We start from the raw sequence: 6,654 nt of genomic DNA on the forward strand, positions 1-6,654 counted from the left end.
AGCTAGCTTTCAACGACGGCTTCCTGTGTCCCAGGTACCCTACTAGGCACTAGATGTCCGTGGTTAGCTTTGATCTTTAAAATGACCTGGGAGGAATATATTCTTTTGTAGCCTGCTTTTTTCCCTTCAGCAGTACACTTTGGGCATCTTTCCATGTCAATAAATAGAGCTGGGTCGGAAGTACCTGATTCAAAGGCTGAGAAACTTAAACAGTCAGCAGCCACTGCCCAGGTGAAGATCAATAATAGTTAACATTTATTGAGTGCTTTATTACACACCAGGCCCTCCACTCATTGTTTAAGGTGAACTCTCTCGCATTTGATCCTTGAGGCAATCCCAAGGTAGCTTCTATTATTATTCAGATGGAGAATCTGAAGCCCAGAGAAGCAAAGGAACCCAGTCGAGGTCAGACAGCTGGTGTTTAATGGCAGAGGTGGGATTCAAACCCAGGTCCCTCTGATTCAGGCGCTGGGCTCTCAGCCAGCACATTTGGAGGACAACATGGAGGAGGATGCAAGGGGAGTCTTCCAAGTGGGGAAAGGATCCACTGACAAAGGCTGAAGACAGGCAGGAGGGTGGTGTGGGCCCAGGCCACTGTCCTCCACGGAAGTGACAGTAAGGCTTCCTGGAGGTGACACCGTTTGTACTAATTTTATGTCTCCAGCCAATAAAGGAGGTCTTTTTATAACTTACCAGTTCCTGGGCGTATGTCCAGTGAGACATACGTGGATTCAAATCCTCATTGTGCCACTCTAGTTTAAAAAAAAAAAAAAAATCAGCATTATCACCGGACCTACAGTAGTTTGCATCTATAATTCCAACACTTTGGGAGGCCAAGGCAGGCGGATCACCTGAGGTCAGGAGTTCGAGACCAGACTGGCCAACATGGTGAAACCCCATCTCCACTAAAAATACAAAAATTAGCTGGGCGTGGTGGTGCACGCCTGTAATCCCAGCTACTCGGGAGGCTGAGGCAGGAGAATCGTTTGAACCCAGAAGGTGGAGATTGCAGTGAGCCAAGAACGTGCCACTGCATTCCAGCCTGGGTTACAAAGCGAGACTCAGTCTCAAAAATAAAAATAAAAATAAAAACTAAACAGCACTGTTGAGATATAATTGATGTTCAATAAATTATACATACTGAAATTGAATAATTTGATGAGTTTCAACATATGTACATACCCAAGGAACCATCACCACAATCAAGATGCCAAGTGTTTCAATTGCTTCCAAAAGCTACCTCATGCTGGCTTATAAGTCATCCCCCATTCATCCCACCACCCCATTCCCAGGTAACCATCATCACTATAGGCTGCTTTCTTTCACTATAGATGGCTTTACATTTTCTGGGATTTTATAGAAATGAAATCATGCTATATGTACTCTTTATTAAGTTTTTTTTTTTTCTTTTTTGGATACAGAGCCTCTCTCTGTTGCCCAGGCTGGGAGCGCAGTGGTGAAAACTTGGCTCACTGAAACCTCTGCCCCTGCGGGGGTTCAAGCAATTCTCCTGCCTCAGCCTCACTAGTAGCTGGCATCACAGGCGTGCGCTACCATACCTGGATAATTTTCTTTTTTTTTTTTTTTTTTTTGTATTTTTAGTAGAGACGAGGTTTCACCATGTTGGTCAGGCTGGTCTTGAACTCCTGACCTCAGATAATCCGCCCACCTCGGCCTCCCAAAGTGCTGGGATTATAGGCATGAGCCACTGCACCTGGCCAATATGTACTCTTTCTGTCTGACTTCTCTCATTCAGCATAATTATTTTGTCATTTATCCATGCTATTGCACATATCAATAATTTGTCTTTTTTTATTGCTAAGTAGGATTGAGATGTAGATGTACATATATCAGATTGGTGCAAAAGTAATTGCGGTTTTGACTGTTACTCTTTTTTTTTTTTTTTTTTTTTTGAGACACGGTCTTGCTCTGTTGTCCACGCTGGAGTGCAGTGGCGTGATCTCATCTCACTGCAACCTCTGCATCCAGGTTCAAGCGATTCTCCTGCCTCAGCCTCCTGAGTAGCTGGGACTACAGGCATGCACCACCATGCTCGGCTAATTTTTGTATTTTTAGTAGAGACAGGGTTTCACCATGTTGGCCAGGCTGGTCTTGAACTCCTTGCCTCAAGTGATCTGCCACCGTGCCTGGCCATTTTGCCATTACGTTTGATGGCAAAACCGCAATTACTTTTGCACCAACCTAATAGATCTCTCAGGTGAAGCACGGTGGCTCACAGCTGTAATCCCAACACTTTGGGAGACTGAGACGAGCAGATCACTTGAGCCCAGGAGTTTGAGACCAGCCTGGGCCACATAGCGAAACCCTGACGCTACTAAACACCAAAAAATTAGCCAGGCATGGTGGTGTGTGCCTGTCTGTAGTCTCAGCTACTCAGGAGGCTGAGGTGGGAGAATCACTTGAGCCCTGAGGTCGAGCTGCAGTGAGCCGTGATTGCACCACTGCACTCCACTTTGTCTCCAACAAACAAGAAAGAAAGATACAGATGCCACAGTTTCTTTACCCATGCCCCTGGGCATGTCATTGTTTCCTCCAGTTTTTGACTATTACAAATAAAACTGCTATGAACATTCATGTACATGTCTTTCTTTTTTTTTTTTTTTTGAGATGGAGTTTCCCTCTGTCGCCCAGGCTGGAGTGCAGTGGCCGGATCTCAGCTCACTGCAAGCTCCGCCTCCCGGGTTCACACCATTCTCCTGCCTCAGCCTCCTGAGTAGCTGGGACTACAGGCGCCCGCCACCTCGCCCGGCTAGTTTTTTGTGTTTTGTAGTAGAGACGGGGTTTCACCGTGTTAGCCAGGATGGTCTCGATCTCCTGACCTTGTGATCCACCCGTCTCGGCCTCCCAAAGTGCTGGGATTACAGGCTTGAGCCACCGTGCCCGGCCTTCATGTACATGTCTTTGAGTGGACAAATGCTTTCATTACCCAGGAATACAACTGCTCGTCACATAAGCGTATGTTTAACTTTTTAAGAAACTGCAAACTACTTCCCAGCCTGGCCTTTTTAATTGTAGTCATTTTAGATGCACTCATTTTTTTTTAACCTGTGGATCTAATAGCTGGTTTTTTAGACTGTCTGGGCCTCAGTTTTTTCATGTGTAAAATGGAGATAATTGGCCAGGTGCGGTGGCTCATGCCTGTAATCCCAGCACTTTAGGAGGCCGAGGCAGGCAGATCACTTGAGATCAAGAGTTCGAGACCAGCCTGGACAACATGGTGAAACCCCATCTCTACTAAAAACACAAAAATTAGCTGGGCATGGTGGCGCACACCTGTAGTCCTAGCTACTCAGGAGGCTGAAGCAGGAGAATAGCATGAACCCGGGAGGCGGAGGTTGCAGTGAGCCAACATCGTGCCACTGTACTCCAGCCCGGTGACAGAGCGAGACTCCGTCTCAAAAAAAAAAAAAGGAGATAATTATATCAGCTTTGAAAGGTAGTGAAGACAGAGTGAACTAGCACATAAGCACATATGCAGCACGCAGAACAGGGACTGGGATATAGTAAGGGTTCCATAAGGGGTGGGTTGTTGTTGTTGTTGTTGTTTTTGAGATGGAGTCTTGTGCAGTGTTACAATGTCAGCTCACTGCAACCTCCGCCTCCCAGGTTCAAGTGATTCTCCTGCCTCAGCCTCTCGAGTAGCTGGGATTACAGGCACACACCACCACGCCTGGCTAATTTTTGTATTTTTAGTGGAGACTAGGTTTCACCATGTTAGCCAGGCTGGTTTCGAACTCCCGACGTCTGGTGATCTACCTGCTTTGACCTCCCAAAGTGCTGGATTACAGGAGTGAGCCACCACACCCAGCCAAGGGAGATTATTTTACTACAATTGAACCACAGCCATCCTATGATCTGGCCACTTACCCCAGGATACAGCATCCTCAACTAGATGGCAAAAAGCCACTTCCTTTGCACTTAGTCAGTGCCATTAGCCTGGAGGAATAACAATAGCACCATCGATTGTGCCAGGCACTATCCTAGGTACTTTTGTATGCTGAATCCTTGCAAAGCCCTGTGAGGTGGGTCAGTGTTTGCCTTCTGTATCACAGATGAGAAAACTGGGATGTAGTAACCAGTCATTGGCCAAGGTCACACAGCAGTGAAGTAATGGTACTGTGAATTGAATCTACGTAGTTTGATTTAGGATCTAGAAGTTTCACTAATGGATTACCTAGCTCAGAGCTACTGAAATAGCCCAGTCACAAAAGCACCTCCTGATGCCCAGAATCATCTTCAGCTCCTCAGACACAGAGCCTGAGGCAAAGATTAGGTACTGTGTGATTTATTTATTTATTTTTATTTTATTTTAATTTTTCTTTTTCTTTTTTTTTTTTTTTTTTTTGAGACAGAGTCTCGCTCTGTCGCCCAGGCTGGAGTGCAGCGGCGTGATCTCGGCTCACTGCAAGCTCCGCCTCCCGGGTTTAGCCATTCTCCTGCCTCAGCCTCCCGAGTAGCTGGGACTACAGGCGCCCGCCATCTCGCCCGGCTAATTTTTTGTATTTTTTTAGTAGAGACGGGGTTTCACCGTGTTAGCCAGGATGGTCTCGATCTCCTGACCTCGTGATCCACCCGTCTCGGCCTCCCAAAGTGCTGGGATTACAGGCTTGAGCCACCGCGCCCGGCCAGTACTGTGTGATTTATAAAGGAAAGAACATGTAAGGGATGAAGGGAAGCAAGACAGGGAGGGAAACAAGCAAAGATGTGGTCTCAGGTAAAATCTAGCAAAAAGGCTGGCTTTGTGTACCTCTGTACAAGTCAGCTGTTGGCTACCAGCCACCCTGTGGGTGAGGGGAATAAACTCCAGGGTGAGGTGATTCCTGAGATGGCAGTTCTCAGTAGAAATGGAAATAGTAAGCCATTAGAAGCCAACAACTGAAGCTTCTGGGGGGATGGTAGTGGTGTGCTAGCCCATGAAGGGCTCAAGAGGTTCCCAGAGGCACGCTTCTTGCCTGCCTAATGAACCAAGTTCTAGAACATTCTGGAACATTCACTTCCTAGACTTGTTTTGGAGAATCCTCCTTCTCACTGAGACCAGGATGTTGAAGAAATCTGGCCTGTGACATAATCAAAGCACATCTTTATTTTTATCTCCCAGTGTCCATTCTAAGATGTATTTGGTGGAGAAACATTTTCCCTGCCACTGAGTGAAATCTCCCCCTTACTCTTCTGCTCGTTCTGAGGCAACAGGTAATTCTATGGTCACTTTAGGTCACAAACACACTCAATTTAGAAATGAGAATGTCCAGTGAAGCTTCTAACCAAAATTCTCAATTTGATTTCGGTTTAAACCTTCTCTCCTTGTTCTCAGGCCTGCTGCAGGGAGGTGGTGTGGGTGGCTCCTTCTCTATCTCTCCTTCCCTCATCTACATGTGGGGTAAAGTGGGGGGTGTTGGAGATGGCAAGGGGGGAGAAAGGGTCTCCCTTGAGCTGCAACCATCCTGGCTGGCTTCAAGCTGCCCCTTTCTGTCGTGGGCTCCATGGAGACGACCACCGTCACAGGGGCCCTCTCACTCTTGACCTTGGCAGATGCACCTCTCCTCATAGGGGTCCCCTGCAAGTCATTCATCAGCCCTTAGGAACCCAACATCCAACTCAAGCTTCTTGCTGCTGCCACACCTCTGCCCCTCCAGGAGGCTCTAGGGGACAGGACCCAAGAGGACCCCTTGCAGGTGCTCTCTGCCAACGCTGGTCCACGGGAAACACTACAGCCAGCAGCCTGTGTCCTGAAAGTCCTGGGAATGTTGCTGACCTTAGCACACCCACACTGTGGCTCCTGTACCGATTCAGCCAGGCAGCCTGTTTCTCTCAGTCTCTAGATGCCCATGCCCACATGGGACCACTGGGCCCGCTCATAATGGCCACACATTAATCTCTACAAATAGTAGCCCCTCTCATGGAAGAGCCCTCATGACCCCATTCCACTCTTCCGAGAAGATGGCCACCAAAGAACTCTTTGCCTCCTCTTCCCATCCTAGGAGAATGTGGGGGATATAGGGGTAATAATAAATGTAGGGGTTTTGGGTAGTCACGGCCAAATTTTAGCAGCTGTGGGTTTTGACTGGGCTCTTAAAAAACAGTTACTGGTTGTCACAGCAGAGCTTTCTAGAAACATCTTACAAGTCATGTCCATCATCCCGAGCTTCCGTTTTTTTCATATCCTTACTGGGGTGACAACACCTTACTGGGGGTTTGTTGTGAGGGCTGAGTGAAGTAGTGAATTTGTGGAGCTGAAACACCAGGATTCCACAATCACAGACCTGCAAATTCCATCTCCGTGGGACCATTTACAAGTGATGTGGCTTCTCTGAGTCTGTTTACTCCTTTGTCAAATGGAAGAGCCACTACTCCATCGCATCTCTGTAAGGTTAGTTAAGTGAATACATATGACATGCTTAGCACGGGACCCGGCACCTGGTAAGAACTCAGTCCATGCTAGGTGCTATTAATATAATGGTGGGTGGCTGGTACTAATGAAGGGGATGTGGGACCTCCACCCCTTCCATTTTTCTCACTATTCCAGGCCCTGTTTTGGAAATGCTTCAGCCAGGCTGGGATCCAGGGCCCCTGGGAACAGAGAGGACATGCTGTACCTCCAAGCAGCCATGCTGACTCAGGTTGGGAAATCAATGT

General features: G+C 47.5%; 1 non-coding gene across 1 annotated transcript; it reads right to left on the reverse strand.

Annotated features, from left to right (window-relative positions):
* Positions 1-232: 232 nt before the first annotated feature.
* LOC104678872 lies at positions 233-4,948 on the reverse strand. The gene is made up of 2 exons (XR_004052557.1): positions 4,769-4,948; positions 233-752 (listed from the first exon to the last, which is right to left on the reverse strand). It is a non-coding gene; the product is annotated as an uncharacterized LOC104678872 (transcript).
* Between the last annotated feature and the right edge of the window lie 1,706 nt (positions 4,949-6,654).

The sequence above is a fragment of the Rhinopithecus roxellana genome, chromosome 13 (genome assembly GCF_007565055.1).
Source record: "Rhinopithecus roxellana isolate Shanxi Qingling chromosome 13, ASM756505v1, whole genome shotgun sequence".
Classification (NCBI taxonomy): Eukaryota; Metazoa; Chordata; class Mammalia; order Primates; family Cercopithecidae; genus Rhinopithecus; species Rhinopithecus roxellana.